We start from the raw sequence: 15,142 nt of genomic DNA, 5'->3' as shown, positions 1-15,142 counted from the left end.
ATTCAAATTTGGGTCTAGCACTCTAACCACTGCACCACACTGGCTCTGAATACATTATTTTGTATTGGGGGGGGGAATAGACACAGAAATTAGAAAAATTAATTTTGAATTTAAAGCATGTTGTAATCACCTAAGAAGAGAGCTCTCTACGTTTTTACTTTTATTCACAGCTCCCGTCTCAACTCTCCTTCCAGCCTTAAGGGTAAGGGTGGATAATAATTTTAGAATGGTGAAAAGGCTCTTTGACGACACACCAAACAGACAGACGCACAACTTGCTAAATCCCTGAAAATTAAATTGTAGCTAGCTTATACCAGTGCTTGCTTCCATGCAAGAATAAGAATAATATACATAAAGAAACAAATCCACCTCAGTCATAATGTTTGCCTTATTTATTTGTTTGTGTTTACTTTGTGGAAAATGAAACTGTTTTCAGATTTGCTTTTAAGGTCTTTTGTTTCCACAGTATCAACAAAATAAGCTCTGTAACCTAGAATGTTTCTTTGGGAGCTGGGATTTTTTTGTGTGGAGTTGGGGGGGGGGGAGTACTGCAGAGCTCATGACAAAATAATGAGAATTGAATCTGGCTGCCTCTTGTGGTCTGGAACATGAAAAGCAAAAGGATTTTATTCTGAGGCTATAAATAACCACTGCCATTTACATTCAAAGACCAACCACGGAAAATTGCAGACCCCAGAGGAGAGCCTTAAAGACTGACATCGGTAGCTGATGGTAGAAGAGATACAAGAAAATGCTTTGCAGTTCCTATCAGGCCAAAATATTCCTCTGTGCCCCACTTATTTCCTCTGGCGAGCACATAATTAAGATGGTTAGCAGCAGGCACTGTGGATCAGGGTTTGCATAACTATAACATCTTTATATCAAGATGTACAGAATGAACCTATGGAGCCTTTCCCAGTATGTTAAGCCAATTCAAAGCTGTCACAGCTCTCCCTGATGTCTAACCCACAGCAGAGTCCCCCTATTACCTTTCTTGCGTTTTTTCTTCTTCTTGTTTAACTGACTGCTTCCCCTCCCCTCCCCTTCTCTTCAAATCTATCAGGTTCATCAAACTGGTGAAAAGCAAAAAGGAAAGGCATGTTTTCCCCAGAGGCAATGCTGTTTCACACTTTGAGAAAGATGATTTCAGCTGTCTCTTTACAGGAAGTAAACAGCTCCCAAGGAAAAGCCTGGGCAAATGTCAACACTCTTGTTCATAAATGGTTTCACTGCTCCTTAGAAAACCAGGCACTTACAGGTCCACAAAACCAAATAGTGGGAAGGGATCTCAAGGGTCCGGCATCTCATGCATGAACCTGCATCTGACCAGACAAGGCTGCCCGGGATCTTGCACAATGTGCAAAGGAAACATGAAATCTGCAACTAGCAATGCTGTCTGAGGCAGTGGCCATAGACCACCTGGCTTGCAGCTTTTAAATCAGTCGCAAGGAACTCTGTGTTCCTCCAAATGTTGCCCCCCCCCAACCAGCCCCAACTAGCAATTGATGTCTTTTTAAAGTTCTTTATTATGGGGGGGGTGTAAAAGTCACTTTATGTGAACTTAGTCTTTTTTTCTCTTTTTTTTAAGCAGCATGTTGATAACTTAAAGAAAACTAAGTTATCTCATATTAAAATCAATGGGATTTGCAAGAGCTTAGTTTTGGCCCAAGCTCCCTAACAGGGGGTGTAAGACAATGATCACTTACACTTTCATAGTGGCCTGACAAATCCTTCATTGGCTGTTTGCACAAGGCTGCAATTTTCAGAAACAGCACAATACCAAATGTTTCTTCTTGAGTTCAAGCAGATCATGCCCTCTGAACCATACCAGAGCTGCAGGGACATAGCTAGCTGCTCTGGCACTTGGAGTGGCGGGGCAATCCGCCCACAGGGGCGGGGCGATCCATGGGGGGGGGGCAATCCGCCCAGGGGGGCGGCACGGCAAGCTGCCCATGGAGTCCGCCTGGCGGACGCAAACTTCACGCTGCTGTTTCGGGCAGCACGGGGCCCCGAGCCACCAAGTCACTCCCAGGAGAGACATGTGGCTCAGGCGTGCTGCAGGCCAGGCCCAGCGGTAAGTGCTACGCCCCATGTTGTGTCATTTTGTCACCCCCCTCAAGGATGACACCTGGGGTGGACTCCACCCCCTGCACCCCCATTCCTGCAGAGCTGTTGCAAGACTATTCATACACACACTACCCTCCAAATTGTAAGCTGAAAGGAACTTTTCCAACAGAGCCTAGCCCATCAGAGACTGACAACATAGATTTGGACTGCAAGATATGTAAATGAAGGTGAAAAGGCAACGTAAGTTAGCTAACAAATCCTCCATCAGCAAAGCTCAGTTCCAGTGAAACAAGCATATCACATGTTTTCCCACTCCCATCATTAACAGGCTAGCATTTAGTCTTCTTCTAATTATCTGGCCAGCAGTAAAGACTTACAACAGTCATCAATGAATAATGGCTGTCCACTGCTCCGGCTAAAACTCTGATTCCCAAACAAGCATAGAAAAGTTTGTAGCAAGCCTTTTAAGTGTGGAATATGCCCCTTTTCCACAACGTGCAATTTAGAATGTATGTATACAGAGAAAGTTGACCCAAGACCCAGGGAAACTTGGGTCGGGGTGGAGAGCGTCATCTGCCAGTGGGCTAGATTATCAGCTTCCCCATGGTCCCACTATGGGCCACCTTAACAGATGGGTGGAGCCTTCTACCTGTCAATCACACGATGCCACCATGGCAGCAGGTGATCCAACTTCAAAGGGACAGGGGCTTTCATAAAAAGGAAAAGGAAGATACCCTCCAAATGGGGCTTCCAGTCAGGCCAGGGAACCCTCAAGTTCAGCCAATCCCAGCAGGGTTTGCAGTTGGAACTGCTCATCTAACTGGCACCAACTACGAACCCCTTTTGGGGAGGAATCAACAGCCCCTGAGAGTGCACAAATAGAGTCAAATCCCAGCAAATTTGGTACCGGAATTTAAAAGGAGCCAAATGCCGGCCCCGATTTCTAATGAATGAGCAGGAGTGTGCTTCAAGAGTCCCAATTGTTCCCTCGCTTATTCATCCCACACTGGGAATACATATCAATCCAGTTTTTGCTTTCAGTCTGCAAACAATACGCAATTGATTACGTTGTTCTCCCCCCCCCCCCCATTTGCATTGTGTTCCCTTAGCTATGAAATGAATGAGGTGGAACAATGTAATGACAACATAAATTTAAACAACAGCATAAGTTATGTGATTTTGCCAATGCGGACAGCGAGACCAATAAAGTCGTTCTGGGCAGAATACGAACTGCAGTGGAATGGAAACAGTACGGTGTGTAAGAAACACAGGGCAAAGCATCCCTACTAATGACTAGTAGCCACTGACAGGCTTATCCTTCATTGATTTCTCTACTCTCTTTTTCAGAGCCATTAAACGAACAAGAACATCTGAGAAGTTACTCCCTCTCTTCCTCCAAGTTCTTACAGGAGAATCTCCTATATAAAAATAAATAAATTCAGCAACTGATTTACCCTTTTTTCTTGAGGGTTTTTGTTGTTGTTGTTGTTGTTGTTGTAAACACCCGGGATGCAAATAAGAGGCTGAAAATTAATCTGGCTTTTTAAATGAAGGCTAAATATACTTCTTCCATTCAAAAAGGCAAATGGGGGGGAAATCCCAAAGAAAAAGCCATCCATTGTAGCAGAACAACTCACTACCATCTAAAACCCTCTCTCAGGCATTTGACTTCCATCCCTCTCCATTTTCCCAAAAAAAAAAACCGAGTACAATTTTTTTAAAAATAAGTCATTCCATTGCATTAGAAGGGAAATGCTGTAGGATAAAACAAGTAGAACTGAATTAGAAAATAAAAGGGGAAACCCATCCACATCTGGAAGGACCATTTCCGCTTATTAGCAATGTAACGAAGCGCATACTCACCAAAAGAGGAGCCAATCAGAGGGAGCCCGTAGGTGAGCCAGCAGAATCCATCAGAGAGCAACACATGGAAAAGAGCAAGAGAGGCAACATATTGATTAGCCAGGCAACGTAGCTTTCAAAAACAGCTGTACGTACAAGTGACCTTAATCCACAAAGGCGAGAGAGTTCATACCTACAGATTTACTTTATTTCCCCCTAAAGTCTAGCAGCAGTTGTTCCTTAAGATTTCCTGCAGAGCAAAAAGCAACTAAACCAGCCAGAAATTCATTCTGGACTCTTTTTAGAGGTATATTTATAATTAAAAAGAGCTAGGATGGGTGGGGAGGAAGATTTAAAAACCAGCCATGTGTTATTTAAAACACAGACGCTCCAAGCATCCTGCATATGGCCAGCGTGAGTGTTCCTTGCTTTTTGTTTGTTTTTTAATCTCAGCGATGTGGGTTTATGGGAAGCTTTGGGTGGTAATCTCACATACGGATCCGATTTTCACAACCCAAAAATCAAGGAGAGCAAGGAAATGACAGAGAATCTAGCAGAGTTTGTGAGAGGGGAAAATATGATGCTGGAATTTGGAGGCTACGGGGGAGCTGATCAGCTGCATGCTCCGCTTCTTGCTGGGTCTGGCTAAGCCTGGATCAGTTACGTAAGGGAAGCCTTGTTGGGATGGGGAAACTGGTGGTCTGAATCCGTCCAGCTCAAACTCTTAATGGGTTCTGACTGAGCCCTCTAGTGGATTTTATTTTTTTTACAGAAGACCATACTTTTTAATTAAATTAACACTGCAAGCCAGCTGATCATCCCAAATCGTACACACAAAAGGTGGTGACAAGTAAACACACCAGGTTGTTTCTGTTTAACTATAGCTCCACAAAGGAAGAACTTCTTTTTATCTGTTCTGAATGTCACTGGGTGCACACAAGCATTATGAAAGGAGAAGGAGAACTTTCCTCTACCTACTTTCTCCATATCAATAATAATTTTGGCAGTCTTCTGTCATGTTGCCTCTTACTCATCTCTTCTCCAAACTAAGGCACCACACTGGCTATTTGTCACCTTAGAGTTACAAAACACTGTCTGTCTTCCAGTTCATTATGGAAGTTTCATCGGATGCTTTTGCCTGAAGATGGGAGCAGGCAGGGCATGAGCTTGCAAAAGTGATTTCCTAACGCCAGTTCACAACATGAGAAAGAAGATGAAATCTTGACCTTGCTTCTATCTTTGCCCAGTGAGGAAATACAAGCACAGCTACACCAATGTCCTAGGTGTCCCCCCATTGTTTTCTGTGAGCAGCTGTCCGCTTCTACCCCCCTTGCAAGAGACTGCCGGGGGGTGAGTGAGCATCATCATCAAAGTAACCACAAAGTCCTGTATCCAGACAATGGCAATGTATCTAATCTAGCTCTATGACTACCAGAATCAAGGTTATGGTCTCTTTGGCCTTCCTTTGTCTGCCATCGCAGGAGATGGATGGGGAGTCTAAGTGAGCTTGGAGATGTGATTAGGCTCATTTGTCTTGCACCTGCTACCTCCATAGTTAGGAAAGGGTGGGGTCTGGTCAGTAGCCTGAGCTGCCACTCATGTGCAAAATGCAAATCACAGCCAGGGGACTAGCCAGGAGCAGAGCGCTAAGGACTAAGCCTAGTAAAAGTGATACAGTGGTACCTTGGTTCTCAAATGGCTTAGTTGTCGAACAAATCAGCTCCCAAACACCGCAAACCCAGAAGTAAGTGTTCTGGTTTGCGAAGGTTTTTCGGTAGCTATACATCCGACACGGCTTCCACTTGAGTGCAGGAAGTTCCTGTAGCCAATCGGAAGCTGAGCCTTGGTTTTCGAATGGTTTTGGGAGTCGAACGGACTCCCAGAACGGATTGAGTTCGAGAACCAAGGTACCACTGTCTTGCTAGAAACATATGCAACAAATAATACAAGCTGAAACCACTAAGAAATTACAAGAGCCACTGAAGATAATGATGATTATTTTTTTGTGGGCCAGCCACTCTGGGGAAACTTCCAACATAATATGCAAAAACACAGCAACAACCACAACAACACAACAGAACACCACAATTTAAAAGCTTCCTGATACAGGGCTGCCTTCAGGTGTCATTGGAAAGTCGTGTAATTGTTTTATGTCTTTGACATCCGCCAGGAGAGTGTTCCACAGGGCGGGCGCCACTACCGAGAAGGCCCTCTGCCTGGTTCCCTGTAACTTCATTTCTTGAAATGAGGGCCTCAGAGCTGTACCTTAGTGTCCAGGCTGAACAATGAGAGTGGAGACTCCTTCGGGTATACAGGACCGAGACTGTTAAGGGCAGGGGTAAGCAACCTTTTTCAGCTGTGGGCTGGTCTACCGTCCCCTCAGACCATGTGGTGGGCTGGACTATATTTTGGAGGGGGAAATGAACAAATTCCTATATCCCACAAATAACCCAGAGATGCATTTTAAATAAAAGCATACATTCTACTCATGTAAAAACAAACTGATTCCTGGACGATCCATGGGCCAGATTGAGTAGGCGATTGGGCCGGATCCGGGACCCGGGCCTTAGGTTGACTACCCCTGGTTTAGGGCTTTAAAGGCCAGATGAGCGCTGCAACCCCAGAGTCGTTCGTGACTGGACTTAATGGACTGGGGTCCCTTTACCTTTACCTTTTAAGATTTTGAATTGTGCTCAGAAATGTACTAGGAGCCAATGTAGATCCTTTAGGAGCAGTTTATATTTGGTCCCTGTGGCTACTCCCAGTCACCAGTCTGGCAACCACACCAGCAGCCCAATTCTGCCAACAATACTACAAGGCAAGATGTCCAGGACTGAATCTTCTTCTGTACTTCTTCAGGTCTGCAGAGTGTCCCAAGGGCTGGAGAAAGAGACCCAGGGTTTCACATTGGGCCCCAGGGCCTGAGGTTCTCCACTCCTCCTTTAAAAGGAGCAAGGGCTAATATACCCCGAGATAAGAAGAACCCTGCTGGTTTACATCACTCTCATAGAATTTGAGCTTTCTCCTGCTTTTCTGCCCGGCAACTGGCATTAGATGGCAAACCTTCCCTGGATACAGAGGCTGTGCTTAGAGCCCTTAGATAGAAAGAACTCAGCCCAGCTTTGGGTAGTGAATACGAAGAAGACAAAGGACATTAGCGCACAGCAGTGGGGAAGGACCATGGAAAACATCCTCTCTCTCTTGGTTTAAGCCTCATCTCTCTCTCTCTTTCCTGATGATTTGCTGAGCACCAGCCTCCCTGCCTGGATGAGAGCCGGCTCAGCGGCTCTTTCAAAAAGCAAACAAAACTGTCCTCCTCTGACCTGGGGATGTTATCTGGGCAGCCAGTGAATAAACAGCCCTCTCCAAGTCCACCTTCTGGAATAAATCCCAAGAGCTTTTTGGCCTCCCCAGCCTAGGCAGGGACACAGATGGTCCTGGAGATTATAACATATAGGGGAATTAAACAAGGCCACACAAATGAGCTTCCTCATTCAACCCCGCCCCCCTCCACAGGGTTGGCAGGTGCTCCTGGGGGCTGGTGGTCAGGATGTGTTCATTACAAATTGTTTACCTCTGGTGTCCTGCTATGCAACGGACAGACGAAACGTGGAGCACAAAAGGGGGTTGAGAGATGAGAAAGATAAAAATGGGGGTGGGAGGGGGAAGACAGGCAGGGCTGGAAACCGGAAGGGCCAGCTGCCTACTGAGAACAGAGACCTTTGCCATCATGTATTCTGCTCCTTCAAGGGTTGGTTTTTGTTTTTTTAATAGTCTCCCAAGAACGATTAGCATCCGGGTGGCAGAAATGTGCACAGGGAAGAGGCTCTGCAGCTGGGATTGATCATGCTGGGGAAGGAAATAAATAAATAACAAGATGTGATATTTATCTTGCTGAAAAGACCCTTCTGCAAAAGGCCATCATCCATGCTTCAGCGATCACAAACGCTCGTCCGAAAAGATAAAATGGGATAAGGAATTATGTTGGCTTTGTGCGCGAGGTCCCATCCCATTCATGTGACTTCTGCTGTATAATGAGACATGGCACCATTGGGGGTATTAACTTACTTAAAATCTCGATGGGTAAAGACCAATCCCTCACCTCCCCACCACACACTGAACACACGCACACACACAGGCAAACGTGCAGAAGGTTGCAATGCCAACCCCACTTGCTAAAGTGCTAGGACAAGGGTAGCCAAACTGGCGCCCTCCAGATGTTTTGCACTACAACTCCAATCATCCCTAGTCTTTGGCCATGCTGGCTAGGCCTGATTCACAGAATCTCATAGCACTCGCTACAGAGAGAGTGTGGCAATTCCATAATTCTTCTCTGGCTCGGATTTGCATCTCAGACAAAGAAAAATCAAGCTGCTTTCCTCTTCCTGTGCAACCATATCTGAGTCTAATTTGCTTGGACTCAGCCGTATTACTTCCCTTCTTGTTGGAAGGGAGGAGAGAAAGAGCTCCATTCCAAGTCAAGCCAGGATCCAAGCTTACTGATCACTAAAGTGCCTATCACATAAAAAGTTAATACAGGAAAGGGTCAAAGCTCAGTGGTAGATTATATGTACACTGATGGCACTGCGCAAAATAGTATTATTACAGTGGTACCTCAGGTTAAGTACTTAATTCGTTCCGGAGGTCCGTTCTTAACCCGAAACTGTTCTTAAGCTGAAGCACCACTTTAGCTAATGGGGCTTCCCGCTGCCGCCGCGCCACCAGAGCACGATTTCTGTTCTCATCCTGAAGCAAAGTTCTTAACCCGAGGTACTATTTCTGGGTTAGCAGAGTCTGTAACCTGAAGCGTATGTAACCTGAAGCGAATGTAACCTGAGGTACCACTGTTCCGCATAACCATGGGGCTCCACGTGCCTCCAAATCCATAGATCTGCAGAAAATGGCAACCAAAATCATTGGGGGTCTGGAGCACCTTCTTTACAGAGGAAAAGACAACTAAGAGGAGAGGGATGTGATACAAGGTTTACAAAGTGATGCATGGTATTGCAGAGAAAGTGGTGTTCTTCTCCCTCTCATAATGACAGCTGAGTCTCAAAATTGCTCAGCTTCAAAGGGGCTGCAGCCTCAGATGCTCCCCAAACACACACTTGGCCCACAATAGTCAAGTTTTTAGAAAAGCCATTTGCTCCACAGGCTATGAACGTCAACTCCTCCCTGACCACCCGCTCTTTTTAAAAAGTAGCTATTAACCATCACACTACAGAAGTGAATGAGAATGCAGACAACAGAAGAAGACACAGCTATCCATGTACATGCGTATTGGCAAAGCCATGTGCACTAATGGGCAGAAGAGTATTTAAACTTGTTTGCGCGTGACACCTCCCTCTCTCTCTTCTCTCCCTCACACACACACCATCTTCCATTTTCTGTTCCCCATCAGAGAAAAGCACCAAACAGCACTGCTGACCCCAACTGCCTGCTTGAAGAAACGAGCGACTCGGAAGGTGGCAGATTGGACAGGGACAATCTGTCCCATCCGCGAGAGGTTTACCTTCACGTCACAGACACGTGCGCTCACCATAACATCAACAAGACTGCGGGACAGTCACGTTACAGCACAACGTGGAGCGGGAGGGGGGAAGGGAGTAAGTGGGTCATGTATCGCCCTCACTTACGTCGATCCCTAATGCTGTAATTAATGGAGCTTCTGCGGGAGATGTTTACTATTTAGAATGCTAACTCTCATCAGAGCTAGCAGATCTCTAGGTGTATGCAGATAATTTTAGATGTGTGTGTATCTCAATACAGACATAAATATTTCCAGGTAGTCACTTAGCTTCTATTTTTGCTACTTATGTTTGCTCCACTTATTATCAATTATTGTTATTATTATTCATTGAGCTTATTAGTTGCCTTTTTTAAAAACCAATGTGACTCAAAGTAACTTACAACAACAAATAAATAATATGCATCAATACCAGCGTAAAACAAACCATAGTAAACTCTAAAGCACATTCATATTTTTAAAAAGCAGGATTAAAACACCACATCCATGGAATGAGGCACTTATCGAGAGGTTTGCAAGCTGTCCTTAAGCACAAGGACATTTTTTGCAAAAATGGGCCTTCCTTCTCTCATACCTTCCCTCTCCTTTTAGTGTCCTCATCTCATAACGGTGGACTGGGTGAAACTGCAAGGCATTGCAATCAATGCAGCAGTGGGGATGTTGAAATCCACCCAGGAATTCTTTCAGCATAAAATCGTTCTGACCAACGCCAAATCCCTGTCCTACCCCGCTGTTCTCGCGGGGGGGGGGGGCACAGCCCATACTCAGCCCATACTTGATCCTTCTGATCAAGGCACAGCCCATACTCAGTGTGAGGTCAGTAGAGGCCTCCAGCACACCAGGTCCAGGTCTTCTCAGAGTCAGGCTGCTTGAGAATTCAGCCAAAATTGAGTGGCAAACTCCATCTAAGGCAAAATACCAGCCCAAGACCCGAAAATCATGGGCACATGCGCAGACACCGAAAATCGTGGGCAGGCGGGTGCGATCTGGCCCAAGGAGGCATCTCCCCAGGACTGATCTGGCCCAGGCAAGATAAACCTTGCTGACCCCTAGCTTAGTGCTTCAGAAAATGTGTTATTTGGTAAGTTCACCTTTAAATGTGAACTGAACCGAGGTTTCCCACCCACCCACCCACCCAGCAGGCAGCATCCGAACCAAAGTCAGCCACCCCTGTGCACAGGATTGCCCCATGGCTTCCACTAATTTCCAAGGGTTTCATATATTTGCTCCTTGGCAGAACTGTGCTGTCAGTTACATGGACTTAGGCTGAGTTATAGCACTACACTGAAACTCCTTACTATTATAAAGCTGCGTGGTTAAAATGTGTGCTTGTAGGAGTAGCCCTCAAGCATTTTTTTTTTTGCAGTCCCATTCACATGGCATAACAGTTTCTTCAAACTATCTTTACGAAACAAACAAACCAGGGTTGGATGGGGGAGAGGGAAGAGGATTTTGAAAAGGGTTATATTCAGACAGGTATCGGTACAACACTGAAACATCTAACCATATCCCTGGACATTCTTGCAGAAGCAGGCTAGTCCTGAACATGATATCTGCACTTAACCTTTGCAGGCTGCCAGGTCATTTCGATGGGGCGGTGGGAGACGCTATGGTGAAGATACTGGCTGACCTTCTGAAAGCATTCCTTGGCATGCAGAACTAATGCGTTTTCCCTGTTTCGAAGAAGACTTGATGGCTCGATAAGGGGAGATAATGGATATACATACATTGATCAGGAATGGGGTGGAGGTGAGGAGCAACATTAGAGGAGGAAAAATGATGAGCAGGGTGAAGGAAGAGGGCAGCAATGCTGCATGTAGACACCAGAACTCTCCCTCAAACATTGCCATGTGCACTTAGATATGTGCTTTATCCCCTAGAGAGGTGCTAGCAAGCACAATCAGGAGGAGCAAATTAACGAAACCCTTGGAAATTAGTGGGAACCGTGCTTTGGGTTTAGTATTGGGCTTTGGGGAGAATTGGGATTATTGTGCCTATAACAGCTGTGTGAGAGGCAGAAATTCAACCAGTTAAGTCTTTTTCTAGTATGGAAACACAATTACCAGGGAAAGCTTCACCTGTTCACAATCTGCCTGTCAGACTTTTTATTATTTTATTACATGTGTGGCCGCTGGTTTATTTTTGGACGCTCCACTCCAACTGCAAAAAGGGACAAACATTTGCATATGACACAAAGAATATGCAAATATGTGTCCTGTTTTGTCTGTGGGTTAGAGGGAAAATCCTGTTGGCCAATCCCCAATACAGTGGTACCTCGGGTTACATACGCTTCAGGTTACATACGCTTCAGGTTACAGACTCTGCTAACCCAGAAATAGTACCTCGGGTTAAGAACTTTGCTTCAGGATGAGAACAGAAATCGTGCTCTGGCGGCACAGCGGCAGCAGGAGGCCCGTTAGCTAAAGTGGTGCTTCAGGTTAAGAACAGTTTCAGGTTAAGAACGGACCTCCGGAATGAATTAAGTACTTAACCTGAGGTACCACTGTACCAGGGATGGGCTGCTTTAAGACTGGCAGGATCTACTTCTTTTTTTCTTAGATCCATCAGGTTCACCAGATACAGCCATGTATAAGATCAGGCATAGGCAAACTCCGGCGCTCCAGATGTTTGGGACTACAACTCCCACCATCCCTAGCTAACAGGACCAGTGGTCAGGGATAATGGGAATTATAGTCCCAAACATCTGGAGGGCTGGAGTTTGCCTATGCCTGTATAAGATAGTGGCTCAGGCAGGCAAGCATATGCTAAAAATGAAGGGAGACGGTGTCTCTGAGCACATGCTCAATCTGGACACTTATTATCAGAACCAGAACTGATCTTACAAGCCCTTCCAAACAAAAATCCACTCCTGGTTTTCCCTCAAATACAGTGGTGCCCCGCAAGATGAATGCCTCGCAAGACGAAAGGGTTTTCCGTTTTGGAGGTGCTTCGCAAAACAAATTTCCTATGGGCTTGCTTCGCAAGACGAAAATGTCTTGCGAGTTCCTGCGGGGTTTTTTTTCCTCCCCCCCCCCTTTTTCTAAGCCGCTAAGCCGCTAAGCCGCTTATCAGCTGATCCGCTAAGCCGCTAAGCCGCTTATCAGCTGATCCGCTAAGCCGCTTATCAGCTGATCCGCTAAGCCGCTAATAGCGCTAAGCCGCTAAGCCGCTAATAGGGTTGCTTCGCAAGACGAAAAAACCGCAAGACGAAGAGACTCGCGGAACGGATTCTTTTCGTCTTGCGAGGCACCACTGTATTCTTTTCATCAGTCTAACTTGAGAGGGGGTGTACAGTGGTACCTCGGGTTAAGTACTTAATTCATTCTGGAGGTCTGTTCTTAACCTGAAACTGTTCTTTACCTGAAGCACCACTTTAGCTAATGGGGCCTCCCGCTGCTGCCGCGCTGCCAGAGCACGATTTCTGTTCTCACCCTGAAGCAAAGTTCTTAACCTGAGGTACTATTTCTGGGTTAGCAGAGTCTGTAACCTGAAGCATATGTAACCTGAAGTGTATGTAACCCGAGGTACGACTGTAATTTTAGTTGTTGTTGTTAGACCATTGGGAGTCAGAAATCCTTGCTGCTCTGCTACAAAGCATCCAGCACTCTACCAGGAGAGCTCAATCCACCTTCTGCCAGCCCTTCATTGACATGCCCTGTCCTCTAGCACCAGCCTCAGAGCATCACTTGCAGCACAGACCCAGCACAGTTGGCGGGAGCAGGCAACTCGGAGAATTGGTAAAGACACATAAACTAGATCTATTGCTCAAATCCGGGCCGAGGTCAGCCGTGGCCAAAAGTAATTACTATCTGCGGGCCTAGCCACAATGAATTGCAAATCACTTCTAAGAAGAGGATTTGCTTACATCTCTCACACAGTGATCCTTTGCAATGTAGCAAGAAGGGAAGCTTGTGCTCAGGATGGATGAGGAAGGTTATTAATGGACCTCAGTTTGGGGGAAAAACGGTATTATGGCAAGGCAGGGTGGGGCATTTGGAAAGCATTGAGATACACCCCTTGATTAGAGTCACCGATTAGGGTTTGCTTACAGGTTGGGTTTCAAGGAAGCAAATGAGTCATTAAAGTGGTAATAGCTTCTTCACAACATTCCTCAGGGGTTTTGGAGAGATGTTGCAAGAAATTTTGTCTTTGGCAAGCTTGGGGTGGCAGCCTGGGCCACTTGCAGCAGGCAAGACCTTTATTAGGACCAACCAAAATGTCACAAATTAGCAAATACGCTTTCAAATTCTTCAGAAATCTTCATCAGGCAGGACGTTAAAAAACAGGAGTGGAATATAAGGCAGAGAGAGAAAGCTGGCATTAAAACCATAAAGCCTGCAGTTGTAGTAACTGTGCAGTGCAAACACCGGTCCTGAAAGACCTTACTCTGGCTCATAGAACGTTTCCAAGCACAATTCAAAGTGCTGGTGCGGACCTTTAAAGCCTTAAATGGCCTCAGCCCAGTATACCTGAAGGAGCATCTCCACCCCTATCGTTCAGCCCGGACACTGAGGTCCAGCTCCGAGGGCCTTCTGGCAGTTCCCTCACTGCGAGAAGTGAGGTTGCAGGGAACCAGGCAAAGGGCCTTATCAGTAGTGGCACCCGCCCTGTGGAATGCCCTCCCATCAGATGTCAAGGAAATAAGCAACTATCTTACTTTTAGAAGACATCTGAAGGCAGCCCTGTTTAGGGAAGTTTTTAATGTTTAATGCTATATGATGTTTTTAATATTTGGTTGGGAGCTGCCCAGAGTGCCTGGGGAAACCCAGGCAGATGGGCGGGGTATAAATAATAAATCATCATCATCATCATCATCATCATCATCATTACTACCTACTCAAAAGTAAGCACCACCAAGTGGACCATCAAGGCCAATGATGTGTTCCTATGCATGTTCACTCAGGAGTAACTCCTACTGTCATCAGTGGAGCTTCCTGGCTAGCAAGCAAGTTTAGGATTGAAGCCTTAATGGGACTGGCCTCTCAGGTGCTAAGTTGGAACAAAGAATGGATGATCTCTATTAAATGGGGCAGGTGGCGGGTGCCTGTTTTCAAAAGAGACATTTCCTCCTGGGTGCCAAAGAATAGAAAGCTCCTATTTTAGAATGATGCTTACCATTATTAAATGATATATATGTGCATCACTTAAGAAATAAAAAAAAGCAGAGCTGGCCCAGGACATTTAAGCAGGAATGCCTCCTCCCAACCCCCCAAAAGAACCTCAGGTGCATAATACTCATGACTAGCTAAGTTGTTTTAGCAGCCGAGGCTGAAAAATCCTACAAGGGCATTGCCCCGTCCCTGGCAATAAAATACAATCACCATCACAATACAGCAAGCAGTTTAATGCCCTTACGTGACTCCCAAATTCATCTGCCTCAGGTGGCTGCAGAGGTGGATCTAGAGAGCGGGGCAGGGGCGCTGGGTGCCCAGCCGAAGAGGGAGCCTTCTCAAAGCCCAGTAAGCAGAATGGAGGCATGACAGCTCTAACAGGGTCCTAGAGTCCTTCTTCCTCCTTCCCAAAGCCAGGCAAGCACTTATCAGGCTTTGGGGAGGAGGCAGGGGGTCTCTAAGACCCTGTCACTGCCCTCACACCTCCTTCCCCAAGTCCAGCACTTTGTTTACCTGGCTTTGGGAAGGCTGTGGGAGGGGGGTGTCAAGGTCCACTCCTGGTGGCTGCTTCACTATACCTAATGGTAGGAGCGGG

At 46.0% G+C, this 15,142-nt stretch overlaps 1 long non-coding RNA gene across 5 annotated transcripts in view; it reads right to left on the bottom strand.

Annotated features, from left to right (window-relative positions):
* The window catches only part of LOC309346195, a 38,840-nt gene that overhangs the window by 4,978 nt on the left and 18,720 nt on the right, over positions 1–15,142 (bottom strand). Inside the window, exon 3 of one of the 5 annotated variants that reach the window (XR_014158448.1) lies at positions 3,507–3,880. The exons of 1 other annotated variant lie outside the window; for it this stretch is intronic. This is a non-coding gene — a long non-coding RNA (uncharacterized lncRNA). Of the gene's footprint in view, positions 1–3,506; positions 3,881–5,073; positions 5,093–15,080; positions 15,126–15,142 lie in introns of those variants that run through there. 3 more of the 5 variants (XR_014158449.1, XR_014158446.1, XR_014158450.1) reach the window with 3 other exon arrangements.

This window comes from Podarcis erhardii (genome assembly GCF_964252035.2).
Source record: "Podarcis erhardii genome assembly, chromosome: 7".
Taxonomy (NCBI): domain Eukaryota; kingdom Metazoa; phylum Chordata; class Lepidosauria; order Squamata; family Lacertidae; genus Podarcis; species Podarcis erhardii.
This window is presented reverse-complemented; position numbering and strand designations above follow the sequence as displayed.